Below are 20,828 nucleotides of genomic sequence, written 5' to 3'. Positions count from 1 at the left end.
GCTTGTTCTTATATACGAGAAGAAAGGGGGTTAACCGAGGGGCCCGATTTTTATTAGTCATATTATGATAAGCCAACAAACACTGACACCAAGGACAACATAGGGGAAATTACTTGTGCTTAATAAATGAAATAAAGGAACGATAAGTTAATGGAAATTAAAGTGGATGAAAAAACAATTTGCCGCAGGTGGGAACCGAACCCACAACCTTCGCATTTCGCGTGCGATGCTCTACCAATTGAGCTACCGCGGCGCTATTTCCCCATCCACTTTCTTGGGCAATTATGTGTCCTAGTCTCAGAATGACCACTAGAGATTCTAAGTACACGTTTCTTCAGCAATACGGTGTGCCCTTGCATTGCTTGAATGCTAATCGCAGTGTGTTGCGCTGCTAAGCACGAGGTCACGGGATCGAGTCGCGGCCATGGTGACCGCATTTAGACGGCGAAGAAATGCAAAAACATTCACGTTTCGGGCATTTGGGACTTCTTAAAGTGTTCCAGGTGGTTATGATAATCCGGAGTCCTCCACTACAGCGTGGCTCATAATCAGATCATGGTTTTGGCCCGTGAAACCACATTATTAAGTATATTTCGCTAATCGCAGTCATCGTTTAACGGGTTGGGCCCGAGTTATTTCTTTCGATTTCACTGCACCGTATGCTGAATTCGTTCTACAAAGGTCCGCGTGATTTCTTTATATGCGTTGGTTGCCATTCTTGCCCTCTTGTGAACGCCTACTTTGACGCCGTTGTCTAATCGATCGTGGCTAATATAAGAATACGGGCGTCATATGGTAACGCTAGCTAAGAAAATAGAAACTCTCATTTCGCAGCAGGAGTGGGCGCTTCTATACATCCAACCTAAACGCTCTAACGTGGAAGTTGGCTTCAAATACTTGATGCAATAAATGTTGTGGATTCATGTTTTATATCAAAAAAGAGCTTTGCTGTCTTTACTTGTTTGTTTAACCTCAGATGATGGCCCACTTTCAACGAGTATTGATCGTCTACGCATCCACTAACGACACTGCATTGAAATGCGTGACCTCCACTCGTACCTACTTCGATCTTGGAGCAAAGAAGGCCACCTACGTTTGGGACCTGAAAAGCGACGGTTTTTCAGTCACGTGAGTCCCTCATCATAATGTTTTACGGCGAGGATTCGAAAACGGGCAGCCTATGCAAGCAGAAGTTTAGTGTAGTAGTTCAGAGCCATATATTAAAAGCTGTTGCATGTCAAGTAACAATGGTGATTGGCAGATTGTCAATGGTCCATTCCACTAACGAACAACGCAAAACGACGCCCTAATTTGCACGTTCCTTCTACAAGAAAGGTTTATTTACTAAATTCATTATTCTATATTAACATGTATATATTGCATTTGGTAGGAATTCATTTGATGCAAAACTTCTGTGCCAGTGCGGCAATTCGTCGTGATAGAGAGAGGAGATAATTGCTATTGTAATGGGTTGATGATGCAGTGAACTGAGTAACGGAAGAAGTGATATTTTAGTTGTGCTTAATAGGAAGAAGTGCACATGGTTAATAATAGTAGACCAATTTATTTAGAGAAAACCAAGAGAAGGCGGTGTGAGCTTGTGCACTCTAGCCTTCTACTCTGCAATAGGAAAGCAGATGCCACGGAAAGCGCCAAGCAGCGGACCAGTGGTCTCCTGCCGTAACTGAATGGTTGTTTTGCCCACCTTCCCCTAGGGTATTTCTTCTCCTTCGTCCGATTTCCTGCAGAGTAGCATGTAAGCGAAAATAGGCTGGCTAATCACTCTGCTTTTTCAATAAAGAGCTTTCTCTTTCTCTCTCCTATTGGGTGTTTAGAGAAAAAAGAACGCCATCGAGGGCGCCCCAGGATTGATTTGAAATCGGCTCACGCTAGCCACGAGTAATTGTTGATAGCAGCTGGCAAATGCATTTCTCCCGATATAGGCAGGAGCAGGAATATGGTAAAATATTGTTGTCTATTAGTCGTAAGTTGTGCGCGACCAAATTGTGCAAATGATTTTATATATGGCGCTCTGATTATTTGTGTGCAACGCTGCTGTTGCCACAACCCCAGGAGCTCCTTGTGGTCAACAGCGAAAAGTCTAGTCACCAGGCCACGATTGACCTAGTATATAGTGACACGTCTACTTATCTTTATCGGGAAACCACGTTTCGCCGCCTAACAAATGTAATCGCACAGCGTGCGACGCGCCTCCATGTATCCGAAGTTTCTGGAAAGTTATCGATGCTTCTATCCGCTGTCTGTTGTCGCCGAACCTTATGTTATCTGATTTCATCACCTGACGTAAATGCTGTAGAACTTTGTGGAAGGCACGTGGGTCCGAACGGTTAGTCTGGAACATTCGACGGCTGTTCTTTAAAAGCCGACGGGCTTGACCCGCTGATCAGATTTCCGACGATCGCCGACCGTGTTTGCCGCTATCGTTGTGATATAAGTGTAGCCTGTTTTTGTGGGCACAGGTTCGCCCAATATAAGCTAGTTTTGTATTCCACCGCATTGCTGCTTTCTTCACCGTCACTACCACGTGACATCTGGTGGAGGTGCTTGTGCGTTCATGTACCGAACGCCCCCGCAAAGCCGCGATCCAAGCCCGAAGCCCGAGGACAGAACCAACATCGCCTAAGACCAGCCTGCTAGCCGCAGACTGCAAGGACTGCCCCCAGAGCACGGACTTCTACCTGAGACGACAAAGAAGATCGTGGTCAAGACAACCCTAATGGCTGCCCCAGCGTTCCCCGTTATCCTACAACAACCTCGGAACCCACCAACCTTCCATGGAGCAGCGACTGAAGATCCGGAATCATGGCTGGAGACCATACGAACGAATCGCGACATTCAACAACTGGGACTCCGACGCCAAGCTGCGGCATGTCTACTTCGCCTCAGAAGACGCCGCCAGAACGTGGTTTGAGAACAGGGAGTCGACCTTCACAACGTGGGACCTGTTCCGTAGCGGCTTCCTGCGCACCTTTACAAGCGTTGTGCGCCAGGAAAGGGCCGAAGCAATGCTGGACGCCCGAGTGCAGCTACCAAACGAGAACGTTGCCATCTTTACGGAAGAAATGAGCCGTTTGTTCCGCCACGCCGACCCGGATATGGCCGAGGAGAAGAAAGTCCGCCTACTGATGCGTGGTGTAAAGGAGGAACTTTTCGCCGGAATGGTAAGAAGCCCACCGATGACCGTCGAAGAGTTTCTTCGTGAGGCGACGAACATTGAGAAGACACTCGAGATCCGAAACCGGCAATTCGATCGCCACATGAACTCTACAAACTACGCCGGGGTTCAATCACTGGCTACCAACGATCTACGCGAGACTATCACAGCGGTCGTACGGGAGGAGCTGCAGAAGTTCTACCCAAGGACGCAGTCCCAAGTGGATCCAATCGCTGAAATCGTCAAAGAAGATGTTCAGCGATCGCTTGGAGTCCCTGAGGTGCAACCACGATATCCGCAACCTCAACCGGAAGCGATCATCTACGCCGCCGTCGCCCTCCGCGACAACGCCAGGGCCCTGTAACGCCGCTATTCCGTCGTCCACCGCCGCCGCCGCCAGCACGCCCACTCGTCGCCCAGCGCAGCTACGCGAGGAAGACGGACATTTGGCGAGCCCCCGACCACCGCCCGCTCTGCTACCACTGCGGCGAAGCCGGCCATGTGTACCGCCGATGCCCATACCGCCACCTGGAATTGCGAGGGTTCGCCGTCGATGCACCGCGCCCGCGGGAAGGTGAACGCCGTCGTGACATCGCCGACTATCTCGCCGCTACTCAGTGGAGCCCTCGACGACCGTCCCGGGACGTTCGCCGCCACCAGGCCGCTACCTGTCGCCGCAGCGCCGACCATACACTGGCCCAGCCCCTGGCCGGTCAGCGGGCCCATATCCTGAAAACTAAAAAGCAGCAACAGATGGAGGTGCGGTTGCTGTTCGTTCAACTGAAGAAGATCCTCCGCCGCCGAAGAAGACGACGAAGAGACCATCTCAACGACATAATAATGACACGCCGCCGTCCTTACGAAGTCAGGAAGCCAAGACTACACCGACGAAAGACGACTTGACGACGCGACGTTCCAGCGTCAGTTCAACCGGATGCGGCCGTGATCCGACGTCAAGACCTAATTGCAATGCCAGACAAAGAACCACCGACCTCGACGTGCTTCTCGACGGCCACGCAGTCACCGCTTTAGTGGACACACGAGCCGATTACTCCGTCATGAGTGGACCCATTCTCAAATTCGGACCGCTGAAGGACACCTCATCACGCCGACTGGAATCTGCACGGCAAGAATAACCATTCATGACCGGGCTTACCCTGCCACCTTCGTTATCCTCCGACAGTGTTCACGAGACGTTATTCTCGGTATGGACTTTCTGGACCAACACTGCGCAATCATCGACCTGAAGTCGAAGTCAATAACGCTGTCAGAAGATAAAGCGATGCAGCCGGAGAGCCCTCGTAGTCACCACGCCTTGAGTGTGCTCGAAGATCAAGTGAGCATCCCGCCTCGCTCCAGCATTGTTATTTCGGTCGGCACCAAAACACCCGCTGACGTACAAGGCGTCATCGAAGGCGACCAACGTCTAATGCTAGACCGTGAAATTTGCGTCGCAAGAGGGATCGCTCGACTGCATGGAGGGAAAACCGAAGTGTTGCTGACAAACTTCAGCCGGGAGTTCAAGCGCATCAACAAGGGCACGACGATCGCGTACATCGAGGAAATTCTGGAAACCAGTAACACGTTTGTCCTCTCTGATTCCGCCGCATCTACCCCGACGACCATGGTTCCCGAACCAGACTACGACATTAATCCAAGTCTCCCCGTGATTAAGCAACAGCAACTGAGAAGTCTGCTCCGACGATACAAAGCCTGCTTTTCGACGTCATCGAGGATTCGACAAACACCAGTCGCCAAGCATCGCATCATCACCGAGGAGTGCGCTCGACCACTCCGCCAGAGCCCTTACCGAGTTTCGCCGCGAGAACGTAAAGCTATAAGAGAACAAGTCGTCCAAATGCTGTGCGACGACATCATCCAGCCGTCGAAAAGCCCGTGGGCATCCCCTGTTGTCCTGCTGAAGTAAAAGGACAGAACCCTAGGTTTCTGCGTCAATTATCGTCGTCTGAACAAGATCACGAAGAAGGACGTATACCCCCTCCCACGGATAGACGATGCATTGGATCGGCTCTGCAACGCTAAATACTTCTCGTCAATGGACCTAAAGTATGGCTATTGGCAAATGGAAGTCGACGAAAGAGATCGCGAAAAGACGGCCTTCATCACCCCAGACGGCCTCTACGAGTTCAAAGTTATGCCATTCGGACTGTGCTCGGCGCCTGCAACGTTCCAGCGCGTGATGGACACGGTTTTAGCAGGATTGAAGTGGCAGACCTGTCTCGTTTACTTGGATGACGTCACTGTCTTCGCCCGAAATTTGGACGATCACCTTAGGCGGCTTGCCGCAGTGCTCCAGGCCATCAAGTTATCAGGGATCACTCTGAAGCCAGAATAGTGCCGCTTCGCTTACGATGAGCTCCTGTTCCTAGGCCACGTCATCAGCAAGTCTGGAGTCCGCCCCGACCCCCAGAAGACAGCTGCCATTGCAAGGTTCCCGCAGCCCATCGACAAGAAGGCAGTGCGCAGATTTCTTGGCATGTGTGCCTACTACAGGCGATTTGTCAAGGACGTTTCACGCATCGCTGAGCCGCTGACAAAGCTAACTAAATCTGACGTCGAGTTCAAGTGGGAAGCGCCGCAGGCCGACGCATTTCAAGAACTCAAACGACGCATGCAGTCGCCGCCCGTACTTGCGCACTTCGACGAGCACGCCGATACCGAAATACACACTGACGCCAGTAGCCTAGGCCTCGGTGCCGTCCTAGTCCAGAGAAAAGATGGACATGAACACGTGATAGCTTACGCTAGCCGGTCGTTGTCAAAAGCGGAAGGCAATTATTCTACAACCGAAAAGGAATGCCTCGCCATCGTTTGGGCTACAGCGAAATTTCGCCGTTACCTCTATGGCAGGTCATTGAAAGTGGTCAGTGACCATCACGCGTTTTGTTGGATAGCTAACTTAAAGGACCCTTCAGGACGGCTGGCACGGTGGAGCCTCAGACTACAAGAATAGGACATCACTGTAACATACAAGTCCGGACGAAACCACTCAGATGCCGATTGCCTATCACGCGCCCCCATTGACCCGCCGCCGCAAGATGACGACGCCTTCCTTGGCATAATAAGCGCGGAAGACTTCGCCGAACAACAACGAGGGTATCCGGAGCTAAAACCCTAGTCGAGTATTTGGAAGGGCACACCGACGTTCTCCCTAGGGCATTTAAGCGTGGATTATCTTCGTTCACGCTTCAAAACAACCTACTCGTGAAGAACTTGTCACCAGTCCGTGAGAACTACCTTCTTGTTGTTCCGTCGGCGCTGCGTCCAGAAATAATGCACGCCCTACATGACGATCTGACCGCTGGGCACCTCGATTTCTCCCGGACGCTATCGAGGATACAAGACAGGTAAAACTGGCCGCACCTAACCGCCGATGTCGCCCGTTACGTCAAGACATGCCGAGACTGTCAACGACGCAAGACACCGCCGACAAGGCCAGCGGGATTACTGCAGCCGATCGAACCTCCTCGCCGACCATTCCAGCAGATTGGGATGGATTTGTTGGGGCCGTTTCCGATGTCAACATCCGGGAATAATTGGATCGTCGTGGCGACGGACTATCTCACCCGCTTTGCTGAAACTAAAGCTCTACCAAAAGGCAGCGCAGCCGAAGTGGCGAAATTTTTCGTCGAGAACATCCTGCTGCGACATGGTGCACCAAAAGTCCTCATCACCGGCAGAGGAACGGCTTTTACAGCAGAGCTCACGCAAGCCATTCTGCAATACAGACAGACAAGTCACAGGAGGACAACTGCCTACCATTCGCAGACGAATGGTCTCACGGGGCGCCTGAACAAGACTCTCGCCGACATGCTAGCAATGTACGTCGACGTCGAGCACAAGACGTGGGATGCGGTCCTGCCGTATGTAACATTCGCTTACAACACGGCGGTGCAAGAAACAACACAGATCACGCCATTTAAGCTGGTTTTCGGCAGGAACCCGACAACGACGCTCGGCGCCATGGTGCTGCACGTCACTGACGAAGAAAATCTTGACGTCGCTACCTATCTCCAGCGCGCCGAAGAAGCACGACAGCTCGCCCACCTGCGAATCAAGAACCAGCAGAGGACAGACAGCCGACACTACAACCTCCGGCGACGCTTCGTCGAGTGCCAGCCCGGTGACCGTGTTTGGGGTTTGGACCCCTATACGCCTACGAGGACTGAGCGAGAAGCTTTTGTGTCGCAATTTCGGACCGTACAAGATCATCCGACGTATTGGCGCACTGGACTATGAGGTCGTGCCAGACGGCATTTCGCTATCACAGCGGCGCCGCTCACGACCTGAAATAGTCCGCGTTGTGCGACTCAATCCGTACTACCAGCGTTAATGAACTTTGGGGCTTCACGTAACTGACCTTTGGACTTTGTTTCTTTTCGTTGTTTTTTTACTTATGTTTAATAAGTGTCCTTTTGTGTTTCACTCTCTTATATTTGTAGCATCGGGACGATGCTTTTTATGAGGAGGGTATTGACACGTGTACTTATCTTTATCGGGCGACCACGTTTCGCCGCTTAACAAATGTAATCGCACAGCGCGGGACGCGCCTGCATGTATCCGAAGTTTCTGGAAAGTTATCGATGCTTCTATCCGCTGTCTGTTGTCGCCGAACCTTATGTTATCTGATTTCATCACCTAACCCTAATGGTGTAGAACTTTGTAGAAGGCACGTGGGTCCGAACGATTAGTCTGGAACATTCGACGACTGTTCTTTAAAAGCCGACGCGCTTGACCCGCTGATCAGATTTCCGACGATCGCCGAACGTGTTCGCCGCTATCGTTGTGCTATAAGTGTAGCCTGTTTTTTTGTGGACACAGGTTCACCCAATAAAACCTAGTTTTGTATTCCACTGTATTGCTGCTTTGTTCACCGTCACTAGCACGTGACAATAGTGCGTGACCAACTCAAGCTGAAGGTAATACAAAAAGAAATGTCAGATGTCATTTCGGCGCTTTCATTTTTAATTTTATTGATCCTCCTAAACGCCCCTGGGGCACTTCTAGGCTGTGGGGCTGCAAAAAATACAGGAAGTGCAACAAACCAACATAATATTAACATAATATCGCAAAGAGAAACGTGACGTAATCGAAATAAAATTATGCAAATGCATAGAACTCCGTGACGCGTCTAACTAGAAGTAAACAATGCAAATTAATATGTATGTTTAATTCAGTACAAACTATCTGACGGCATAAATATTTATGTAACGGGGTGAGTTAAGAATAACTGTCACAGAATTTTTTCAATGTGTCCACAAATGCATTACGGTCTTTATTGGCGCGTGGTGCTTAGTACCCTGCTAATGCATCGGGCTGCTGTCTTTCAGGAACCCTTCTGACGTGAATTCGACTCCGCTATGAATCGGAGAAATTTGGGGAGCCTTGTTTGTCAATGTAAAGCGGCAAATTCTCAGTCGCCATTCACCCAATCTGGCATCGAAGGCGTTCATTAAACAGCGGTGCACGCCTACTGGCACAGATCCAGTGACCCAAGCTTCGAGCAAAGAGGTTCATTAGAGACCAGCAATAACCTAGTGGCACATAGACAGTGCTCCAAGCCGGCATCAAATAGCTTGTTCGAATTATAGTACCTATCCCAGTCCCGCACCTACAGTGACTCACGTCGCCGTGAAAGAGGTTCGTTGAAGAGCGGCGCATGCGCACACTTTGCCACATATTCAGTGAGGCAAGTTGGTCCAATGCATGTTCAGAACCCTCTTTCTCAGCACAGCAGCTCGATGCGCCACCCATTCGACAACCCAGTGACCAAGGTAGGGGGGAAATGTGTCATATATATATATATATATATATATATATATATATATATATATATAGAGAGAGAGAGAGAGAGAGAGAGAGAGAGAGAGAGAGAGAGGGAGAGAGAGAGCGATAGATAGATAGATAGATAGATAGATAGATAGATAGATAGATAGATAGATAGATAGATAGATAGATAGATAGATAGCCTCTCATAATTTGCGTTAAGTTTTCTAAGAACGCTATAAAACGCCGAGTCAAATTTTGCTGTCACAGTACTTAATGCCAAGCTTGAGCGCTTGGCATTAACTTCGACTGCGGCCAAGTTCTGTCCGTTCCTTTCTGACAGCGCTTCCAGCGTGGTCACCGACCATCGTGCTCTATACTGGTTCTCGTCACTGCAAAATTCGCAAAAGAGAGAATATATATCTTTATTGGGTGAATGCAGCTTTGGAGAGGCGTCCTCATTCCAGAATGCCTTGAGCTCTGGCAGCGTCCTGGGCCCTCGCAATCAGCCGTTGCTGATCCTCGAGGTCGGAGCAGGCCAAGGCTCTCTCCCAAAGCTCGTTGCTGGGGTAAGGATCCGGAAGATTTAATGGTGCCGCTCCGCTACCCCCTACTATGTGCTTGAGGGACCCGGGCTCTGCGCAGAAGCGGCATTGCGGAGAAAATTGTGCAAGGGCTATGATGTGATTTCTGGTTGGGTTGGGAAATGCATTAACCTGTAGAGCTCGGAGGAATCGCTCCTGCTCTCTAGGTTGTGACTTGTGTGGGGGTGCATGTGTTCTGCGGTTTAGCTTGTAGTGTTGTGTGATGTCTTGGTATGAGACTAGAGGGTGCATGCCCTCGGGTTCAGATTCCTCTGCGTCGGCTCGGTGGTTTAAATCTCGAGCCACGTGGTTGGCGATCTCGTTGCCAGGAATGCCGTGATGAACTGGAGCCCACATGACCATGACTGATCTCGTTGGCGGCTTTTGATTGATGATCTGGAGCGTAGTGGAATGAATTCTCCCGCTAGCAAAGTTGCGGCACGCCTGTTGGGAGTCGGTCACTATGACATCAATCTCTGTTTGGGAGAGCGCGAGGGATATGGCCGCTTCCTCGGATTGGAGGGGATTGTTTCGTGTGAGCGAAATGCTGCTCTGATGTTCTTTGTTGACGACTACGCTGGCTGTTGTGGCTGCATATCTGGGGTAAGACCCTGCGTCCGTGTAGGATGGGGAGAGTAAAGTCCCGTATCGCTTGTGTATGGCCAGGGACCGGGCCTCCCTTCGCTCTGCGTGATGCACTGGGTGCATGTTGCGAGGTAAAGGACGTACGGTGGTGTTGCTCCGGATGGCATGGGGTAAGCTCAAAGTCTGAGGCGGTGGATGGCTGAGAGGGGCAGGGAGCCCCAGGCGTAAGAGGAAGGACCTCCCCGATTCCGTAACCACGAGCCTTGTTAGCTGACTGGATAAATGTGCCTCGATCAGTTCCTCGGCCGTGTTATGCACACCTAGTCGTAGTAGGCGTTCTGTCGACGTATTGATGCGCAAGCCCACCGCCTGCTTATATGCCTTTCTGATCATTGTGTTCATATCCTTGAGTTCCGTCACGTTGAGTAGTGAGTATGGAATAGCGTAAGTTATTCGAGACACGACGAAGGCTTGGACAAGCCGAAGAGTGTCCGCCTCCCCCATGCCTCTTGTCTTGGTTGTTATTCGCCGGATCAAGTGGGTAACTCGGGCTGTTGTATTCTTAAGCTTGCGAAATAATATTGTGTTGGTTTGATCCGACTGAGAAACCATTCCCAATATCTTTACGCTCTGAGACGGAACGGTGGTGTGTCCCTACAGTTGTATGTTAAAAGTGGGCGAGTCAGATGCGTGCTCCTTTCGCGGTGAGACCAGGAGTAGCTCCGACTTTTGGGGGGCGCAGCTGAGGCTGCATGACTTAGCATAGTGGCTCACCACGTCTGTAGCTTCCTGCAAGCGGCTCTCCATTTCCCCCATGGACCCTGTGGACGACCAGATGCTGATGTCGTGGGCATATAGGCCATGCCGGATCCCTGGGATGTTATCGAGGAGTGGCTGTAGGCCTATTAGGGCGATATTGAAAAGGAGAGGGGATAACGCTGCGCCCTGTGGTGTGCCGCGCCCGCCCAGTAGGAAGGGGTTTGTGGCTTTGTCCCCGACCTTTAGGATGGCCTTTCTATCTGAAAGGAAATCTCTGATATAGGAATACGTCCTGGCCCCACAGCCCAGCGTGTTTAGCCTCTGTAAGCTTGCTGTATGCTTGACGTTATCGAACGCCCCTTTAAGATCTAGGGCGAGGATAGCCACGGAGGAGTTGCGTGTCGCTGGTACAATCACCTCCTCTTTCAGCTGAAGTAGGATGTCTTGAGTTGAGAGATGTGGATGGGATCCTATCATCGTTGTTGGAACTTTCCCCGAGTCCTCCAGGAATGGTTGCAGCCGGTTGAGAATGATGTGCTTTAAGAGCTTTCCTACACATGAAGTGAGGGAGATCTGTCGTAGGTTCTTAATGGCTGGTGGCTTGCCTGGGTTCGGTATCAGGCGAACCTCGGCCATTTTCCAGTCCTCGAGAAGGTTTCCATCCCTTCTTACTTCGTTAAGATGAGCGGTAAGCTCTAGTAACGAGGAGCTGTCAAGATATACAAGTGCCTTATTGGTAATTTGGTCCATTCCCGGGGTTGTGTGTCGTCTCAAGCCCATTATCGCCTCTGTTACTTCATGTAGATTAATGTCCTCATCTGGGAGCTCGTTAGGAGTCCCGATGTAGGGTGGTAGAGGCTCAGATGGCTGTGTGGGGAAGTACTGGGCTTTGAGGGTCAAAAGGAGGTCCACCTTGTTTCCTGGAAATTGGTGGATTACTCGGGCCATATTGTGGTGGGATTCCGTTTTGCTGCTGGCCGGTTTGGTTATATACCTCAATAACTTCCACGCCTTCAAAGTACTCAGTCTTCCTCTGAAGCTGTCGCAGAGGGATAGGCAATTTCCTCGGCATGGCCTGGTAGCGTATTCCGCAGCCTCTTGTGTGAGTAGTGCGATTCGCCTCTTGATCTTCCGATTTAATATTTGCCTTTTCCAACGCTTCAGCAGGCTACGCCGCCTTCCCACATGTGGAGCAAGCGAGCGTCGATGCTCGGAGTGGTGGTGGATGCTTCAAGCATTTTGATTTGCACCTTCACATCCTGGTGAAGCTGAGTGATCCAGTCCTTAATTGACTGAAGCTGTTGGCTCTGTTCATTTGTAGCTCTTTGTTCTCTTATCTCCCTCAGCTTGATCCAATTGGTGAGTCGAGCAGTGCCTATCCTGGCTTTGTATATTCGAGCCCATGGAGAGTGGTGGCTAGCAACGCATGGTCGCTGCCTAAGTACTCCTCCAAATTGTTCCAGCAAGCTTGGGGGATACTTCTGGTGAGGGTTAAGTCGGGGTTCGTGTCTCTTTGAACACTTGTGCCCAGCCTCGTGCTATTCCTTGGATCGTTCACGAGTGTGAGATCCATGTAATCACTAACTTTGTGAAGCAGGTTTCCCCTGGGATTCGTGTACGTATAACCCAAGAGGGGGTGGGCAGCATTAAAATCGCCCACTATTAGAAGCGCATGGTTGCCTGCTGCGTGCGTGGCTTGCTCCAAAAACCTGTTTGAGGACCGATGGCACGCCTTTGGGCCGACAGTAGACGTTTAGAACAAACATGGGACCCTTTGTTGTTGCCTGTGGGATAATTTCGAGCAGAATGGCAAGCCGTTCGGATTGTTGGAGATGGTGTTGAACGGCCACTAGCTTCTTACTGACCAGGGTGTGAAGGCTGTCGCCTGTATAGGTGCCATACGTGACGTATCCGGGTAGGAGGACGTGTGTGTTCGTTTCTTACAGTGCGATGATTTCAGGTGGTCCTCTTGATGCAGCGATGTATTGTATTAGTGATCCATACTTGTTCTTGCAGCCGTGACAATTCCACTGCCACACCGTGGTTTCGCCTGTGGAGAGCCACGCTTACTGCATATATTTTGAGGAGGAGACGTCTTGGTTATTAAGAGCTGGTGATGCGTGCACAAGATGGGGTTCTGGGGAGCCTAGAGAATCTGGCAAATCTGATAGGACCTGATGAGCTGTTTTCTTGGGGCGCCGGCTTTGACGAGCTTCCAGTGCTAGTATGCGTTTCTCTAGTCTCCCGATGCGTTCCGCCAACTGAATGTTAGAGTGTCTTGTAGAGATGTCTGAAGGCTCTGAATGGCCTTGGCGACTACCTCCTCTACTTTCTGGAGAGTGGCGTATTGAACGGGTATGACTCCCTGCGGTGCAGGGGGCTGCGCGGTTGCTCAGTGCAGTGTCGGACTTGAAGTGACTGTGTGGGCTGGCTGCTCTTCCCATTTCCGCTTCTCCGGGGGTGGGGTTGAAGTGTGTTGTGTCGGGGTAGTGCTATTTCTTCCAAGCAATTCATATTTAAGTGCTATGAATTCTGCGTGTAGGCTAGTGATTTCTTCTTTGAATGTTGCGTTATCTTCAGTGAGCCACCTAATGTGGGCGTGTGCCTGTGCCAGCTCTGTGTCAACAGGGAGGGGGGGGAGGGGAAGTGCTTTGGGAGAAACAACCTGTGCCCAGCTCACCTGCTGCGCGACCTGCGCTGCTCTTTGCTTCCCCTCCTGCCGCTTGCGGAACGACCCCGGCTCGAGGTCCTGCCATGGGATGACGTCCGTCGTCGCGATGATGTCCTGCGCCGGGAATCAGAACCGGAACGCGGCCTGGAACTGCTGCTCTCCAGGACAGCTCCACGTCATTATTACTTCTCTCCACCTTGCAGGTTTCCGCAAAACTACTACGTCAAACCTTGCCTTTGCCTCGTGTGTTGTCGACAAATTCGACTTCGCCCTGCCATCTGCTAGCCGCCTGGTTAGCTCAGATGGTAGAGCGGCTGCCCCGGAAAGGCGGTGGTCCCGGGTTCGAGTCCCGGACCAGGACGAATTTTTCTTCAACTATGAGGCTTTTCTTTCGAGGAACCCGTATGGGTTTCCTTTGTAGCATTTGCTACGAACGGGTGGATGTCTGATTTTCCCTTTATTCATTACTTCTCTCCACCTTGTCTAGCCACCTCGCTAGACAAGGTCTATCTTCTGAGAAGAGACTGCTCAAGTCCGTAGTGTGGTGGCTACATATGATCCCGTACCTGAATGGATTTCACGTCTGGACGCTTGTGTTTATTTGCCAGAATTTTCAACTGTAATTGGAATGCATACTATGTGTGAATTTGTTTCTCATGCACGTTCGTATATAATGTATCTCCATTGGTTTGACGCTACCGATAATTCCAAGCAATAAAGAAAGAAAAAACTTCAGAGTGGTGCAGTGGTAAGATGCTAGGCTTGGAATCATCAGGTCGCAAGTTCGAATGCCCGGCGGCGACGTTTCTTTTTGTCTATTTCTTTTTACTTTTATATTTTTTGTACTAACAATTTACATAGCCTTAAAGAGGTCTCTATTAATTTTTCAATAAATAGTGATCAAGAACTACAGAACATTCGACTACACGACGTTACACTACAGACAACAGAACGCCAGACAACACAACGACAGACAATACAACTACAGAAACAACGTCCCAAAATACAACAGACAGACATTTCCTGTTCTGTTTTTCAACTGGGCTGACACAAGTCTTAAGTGGCGCCAACGACCTATCCTCCTGATCTCCGGCATGCAGCACCGCGTTCGTGACCATACGCTGTCTCCTGACGTCTCCGCCTATACTGCGACATTACGACCCCACCACCCCAACTGAAGTGCATACCGATGCCAGTGGTATTGGCCTTGGCGCTGTCCTTGCGCAGCGCAAGCCTGGCTACTCCGAGTACGTCGCTGCTTGCGCCAGTCGTGCGCTGACCAAAGCGGAACGCAGTTAGAGCGTCACAGAAAAAGAATGCCTGGCAATCGTTTGGGCACTCGGGAAGTTTCGCCCTTATTTATACGGCAGGCCTTTCAATGTTGTCACTGAACATCACGCCCTTCGTTGGCTATCCTCTTTAAAAGACCCGTCTGGACGCCTTGCCCATTGGGGTCTGCGCATTCAAGAATACGACATACACGTCATATACCGCTCAGGTCGCAAGCACACTGACGCTGACGCTCTGTCCCGCCCTCCGCTGCCGGCCGACACGGCCTCCCTCTCCAACATTCAGGTGGTATCCTCGGTCGACATTGACACTTTCGCATCCGAACAGCGCAAGAATCCTTGGGTGGCCTCTCTTTTGGATCTCCTTTCTGGCTCGCTTGCATCTCTCACCTCCCGCTCCCTGCGTCGCCAGGCTGCCCATTTTGCTGTCCGGGATAACCTCTTTTATCGATGGAACTACCAGCCGGATGGTCGCAAGTGGCTCCTGGTTATCCCTAGGACTTTGTGTTCCGACATGTGCGCGTCTTTCCATACTGACCCACAATGTGCACATGCAGGCGCTTTGAACACGTATGAGCGCCTGCGACAACGTTACTACTGGCGAGGAATGTTTACTTTTGTCCAAAAGTTTGCCCGCTCGTGCCCGCAATGCCAACGCCGCAAATCTCCGCCTCATCCGGCCCACGGTTTATTACAGCCGCTTCCGTGCCCTGCTCGTGCCTTCGACCGTGTGGGAATTGACCTGTACGGGCCGCTACCGATAACACCCGCTGGAAAACGATGGATTATTGTCGCAGTTGATCACCTTACACGCTAAGCTGCAACCCCTGCTGTACCTGCAGCGACCGCCAGTGACGTTGCGTCCTTTCTTCTCCGTCGTTTCATTCTTAGTCATGGCCCACCTCGGGAGCTGCTGAGTGATAGAGGCCATGTGTTTCTGTCGCAGGTGGTTGAAGCTCTGCTTCCTCAATGCCGCATAGTTCACCGGACCACCGCGGCATACTATCCTCAAACTAACGGGCTTACAGAGCATTTTAATCGCACCCTTGGTGATATGCTCGCTATGTACGTTTCATCGGGGCATACAAACTGGGACATTATCCTCCCATTAGTCACGTACGCATATAATACGGCCACACAAAGTAGTACAGGATTTTCTCCATACTTTCTTCTCTACGGTCGCGATCCTTCCGAAACCATCAATACGGCTTTGCCTTATACACCAGACACGTCAAAGTGTGCTCCCATTTAAGCCGTCGCCCGATACGCCGAGGAATGCCGTCAATTAGCCCAAACGTTCACCTCCACCGACCAACAACGACAAAAAGCCAATCGTAATGGCAACGCTACGAATCCGAACTTCGCTCCCGGCACACTTTCTTGTTGTCCGTGCCTTCTACCACGCCTGGACTTTCGAAAAAACTTATCTCGCAGTATGATTGACCATACCGCATCGTCGAACGCACCTCTCCGGTCAACTATGTCCCCATAGAGCCGCTTACACCGACATCCCGCAAGCGCCGCCGTGGACGGGATGTTTCTCACTTTCGCCGCCTGAAACAATTCTATGACCCACTCGTCTGCACGTCGTAAGTCGCCAGGATGACTCCGCTTTTGCACCGGGGGTAATTGTAATGAAGAAGAGCGCAAGAACATGGCCAGCCAGATCGTCTCTTCCATGCCTGCTGTGAAACCAGTGGGCCAGCCGGATCGCCAGAGCTTAGCACGAGTGTGAGCCGTTCAGGCAGCCAGCTGTTCCTGCTCTGCGTCACCTGCCTTCTCGTTTACGAACAGACGTTACCCTCAGAACTGTTCAGTACATCCATTACAATATATATATATATATATATATATATATATATCTATATATATATATATATATATATATATATATATATATATATATATATATATATATATATGATCATAACGTAAGAAAGCCAACAAACAAAGGCACAAAGGACAACATAAGGAAAATTACTTGTACTTACTCATTGAATTAAAGAAATCATAAATTAATGGCAATGAATGTGGATGAAAAAACTACTTGCCGCAGGTGAGGAACGATCTCACGTCTTCGCATTACGCGTGAGATGCTCTAACCAACTGAGTTACCGCGGCGCTCTTTCTGCATCCGCTTTCTTGGGTACTTCTGGTTTTAATACTAGAACTAACCTTGGGTACTATATACATATATATATATATATATATATATATATATATATATATATATATATATATATATATATATATATACGTGTGTGTGTGTGTGTGTGTGTGTGTACAGACACTCCCACTCAATGCCGCATAGTTGGAAGCTTTATAGTTAGCCACAATATTTGGCTGGGAAACAGAATTACACGCTCATACAGAAAAAAAAACGAACAGGCTGTCAGCGACCAGGGCACTCATCCGGCTTGCGCTTCAAAGGAAAGCTAGAAGAAAGAAAGAGAAGAAAGAATTACCAAAGCTATACAAAAACTAATCTAACACTACGATGAAAACCATAAAATGGCTTGAAAAGCTGCAAAGGTTTTAAACTGAACGAAAGTGCAATGTTTGAGATCTCGTTGCTCGCGACACAAACCCAATTTAATGCGTGCTTCTGTATGTGGTGTGTGTGCTTGTGTGTCTGTGCTGATGATTAAGAACACAAGTGTGGAGCCGCAAGAAGCAAGGAAAGTTTGCTGAACGTACCATGTGACGGGTGAAAAATAACTTGAAATCCTGTCTCTAGATACAAATTCTAGCCTTGAACTTAAACAAAGTACTGCTGGCAGACAATACTACGTGCATGGCAGCACGAGAAACGAAAAGAAAAAATAGATGGAGTCGTACCTTAGTGATCTTGAGTTCAATAGGGAAGTATCAAATTACATTGTATGTAACTGTTGGGGCAAATAGATGAGCAGCGAGTAGCGGTGTTACTTTCGTGTAACTACGTAAATACTGTGGGAACAAGAAGGCAGCGACCTGCATATGCTTTTGGGTCTTACTGTCGGGTGCGATATACCCAAGTTACACTTATATATATATATATATATATATATATATATACATTGTTTTGGTAGGAATTGTTTGAGAACAAGAGCGCATAATATAGGTAAATTATAGCTCCAAGGGACGGCTTTAGATTACGTTACAAATGATATCCTATTTCCCAAATTGACGGCCAGTTATTTTTTAGCCCTATTTGAGACTCGGGCTGAATGCTTAAGTGCTAAATCGAGTTTCATAGTGTCAAGAAAGTTTGCTGCTCCTGTGTGCAAACGAGGAAAATAAAGCAACCTTTTTCCAGACTCAAGCGGACAGGGCAGTCGCAGAGGTGCAAGAAATTTACTATACCTAATGTAGCGATAACGAACGCGTGGTTCGGCGAAGAGAGAATCATCGCTAATGTAATAAATGATATTCACATAAATTATATCGCTTAGCAGCAGCTGTCGCCACCCTGGTAAAAAAATGTTGGCTTTATCTATCTGTCGCATCTATCATAAGGTGGCACTGCATACTCGACTGAGCAGCAAAATTGGCTCGCTACCAGGGAAAAACTCGCTGCCGGGGAAGTGAATACAAACCAAATTTGGTTCAAAAATATAAAGTGAGTAAAATATCTTAGATATTTTGCGGGATGCATTTCATCTTCCGTTTATTTCATGTGCCTAATAGCAGTAAAAACGGCAGACACGTAGAACCAATCGATAGTGTTAATCAGTAATTACCTTGTTGTTTTGGAGTTCTTTAGAGCGTTGCCAGATTGCTCATAGGACAAGGTTGTTTATGCTTGTTCCTGCAGCACAAGGACTGACACTTTCTTTTGTTAACGTGTGTCATTCATGTGCAGCACAAAATTCGTTATCACTGTGGGAAGACGCCCTGATACGAAACTCTCAAAAATTTTTCTCAGAATGCCTTAACTTTTTATTTCCGCGCAAACAACAAAGGACAAAGAAAGAAACACACAGGGCAGGACCGCGCCTGTCCTGTGTGTTTCCTTCTTTGTCCTTTGTTGTTTGCGCGGTTACATGATGCGTTCAAATATCGAACACAAACTAGCCCGCCTATCCCTGTTAAATTTTTTATTTCCTTCTCTGATTCGTACGAAATTTCTAATAGCTTCAAAGCCAGATGGAGCAGCGTATTGATGGTTTTGCTAGGGAGGGAAACGTTGCACTGCCCGAATGATGCGCCCATATTAAATGTGGCGTTCCAAAACCTAAAGCAGGTAATTAGTAGAATGGGATTATTTACTATACGCGATCACAAAACGATTATAATCCTTTGAATTTTTCCTTATAAGCTTCACTTCCGGTTGCAAAACGACATGATGATTTTTCAGACAAACTTATGAGCCCCCTCCAATAGCCTGTAACAGGTAGTCTGTTTGTAGCCGTTGAAACCAACAAGAAATTGAGAGATAGAATGTTGAATGACAATTTTAGGAAAAAGTGTTTGCATAGCTTGAAATCATGCTTCACTGATGTGCACATTCACACCTAAAAGTAGTAGAAAAGCCATCCGTTAGCATGCAGGAGTATTCTTGCGGTCGCTCCTGGCTGGGTGCTTTCACCATGTACTACACGAGCAAGCGTTTACATAGTCAATGAAATTTGCCTGGCCAATGATGTTTATCCCTTCTCTCATAATGAAGGACTCGAATAAAAACTTGCACTAACGAATAACGCATTTCTTTCAGGAGAAACATTAAGTATGATATAGAGGAGGGAGACTCGCCTGACGAGGCCACCTACTTTGTCGAGAACGGTAGGTGCTATCATTTGTGTTTTATTTTGCTATTCGTCAACGCTACACTTGCTCAGTCAAACTTGAAAATACGTTTTGCTATACAGTACGCAGTATTCTCGGGAGACCTTACTTAAATTCACCATCCGCTGGAAAATAGCGCACGAAAAGAGGGCTAACACGCGGATTAGCGACGTCCATTCTCTTTGCCCTAGTGCTGTTTTTAAAATGTATTTTCCAGTTAAGACTTAAAGGATAACAATAGGCTTGATTGAAATATGGTGTCTCCGCACACCATATATTTTAAAAGATCGTCTCAGGTTCGACAGCTTGGTGACAAATTCCATCCTGAAAGTGAGGACTATTCCTGTGAACAGCAGATTTCAGTGGTCGCTATTTTAACGTAGAGCTGATTGCCATTTGCTCTTTATAACGAACCAGCTTTCTTCTATATTTCAGACCGAACACGCCCTTACACTAGCATCTGCGTTTACACCGACTACAACACCTGCTTGGTCCTAAAGATGCCCTTCCAAGGCCAGGAACGTAAGATATATTGCTAGGAAGAGATTTCGATGGTTTTGTCCTTTCTCCTCATTTGCATTGCTGCACTTGAAGCTTTAGGCTGTGGTATTTTCTTTTTTCAAGTCAACTCTGATGAGTGCTGAAGACCATTATGCGCCTATGTAGGAATTAAGTGGCAACATATTAAACGTCACAAAGCCAGTTGTCAACTAAGTATTTAGACATTTGCCCAGACACATGATGGGTTCTGACCGCTGTTGCATTAACTGCTCATGGCTCTTCAGCCGTATATTTGAAATAAGCCTTATAGCCTTTCACGTTTATATTTTCCCCAAACAACTTTCATCACGCCCTAATTGCACTTACTTTCTTTCACATTCTGTGCGCGTTGTACTTTCCATTGAAAAATGCTGCCACGCGGATAAGGGACATGCCGTTCTTGACGTGAACGGACCGGATACTCATCATCAACGAAAGGAAAACCCCGCTAGACGACGACTGTTGTTCAGGCACATAACAACCCTACACAGACACCTACATGCACCATATCCAATAATTCATATGCGTGTATGGGGGTCCCACATAGAACGCCGTACGTTCTAGTACATCATATCTGTCACGGCCCGTGCATTTCCACATGAGCATACGAGGGTCGCGTATAGACATATGTTTCCATCTAACATACCGGACTGGTCCCATAGGATGGTATG

At 48.8% G+C, this 20,828-nt stretch overlaps 1 long non-coding RNA gene across 1 annotated transcript; it reads left to right on the top strand.

The window, feature by feature from the left end:
- The first annotated feature begins 961 nt into the window (after positions 1-961).
- LOC140219248 (uncharacterized) lies at positions 962-20,133 on the top strand. Its single transcript, XR_011895386.1, has 3 exons — positions 962-1,128; positions 19,547-19,614; positions 20,053-20,133. It is a non-coding gene; the product is annotated as an uncharacterized lncRNA (long non-coding RNA).
- Positions 20,134-20,828: the final 695 nt, after the last annotated feature.

This window comes from Dermacentor andersoni, chromosome 7, assembly GCF_023375885.2.
Source record: "Dermacentor andersoni chromosome 7, qqDerAnde1_hic_scaffold, whole genome shotgun sequence".
NCBI lineage: Eukaryota > Metazoa > Arthropoda > Arachnida > Ixodida > Ixodidae > Dermacentor > Dermacentor andersoni.
This window is presented reverse-complemented; position numbering and strand designations above follow the sequence as displayed.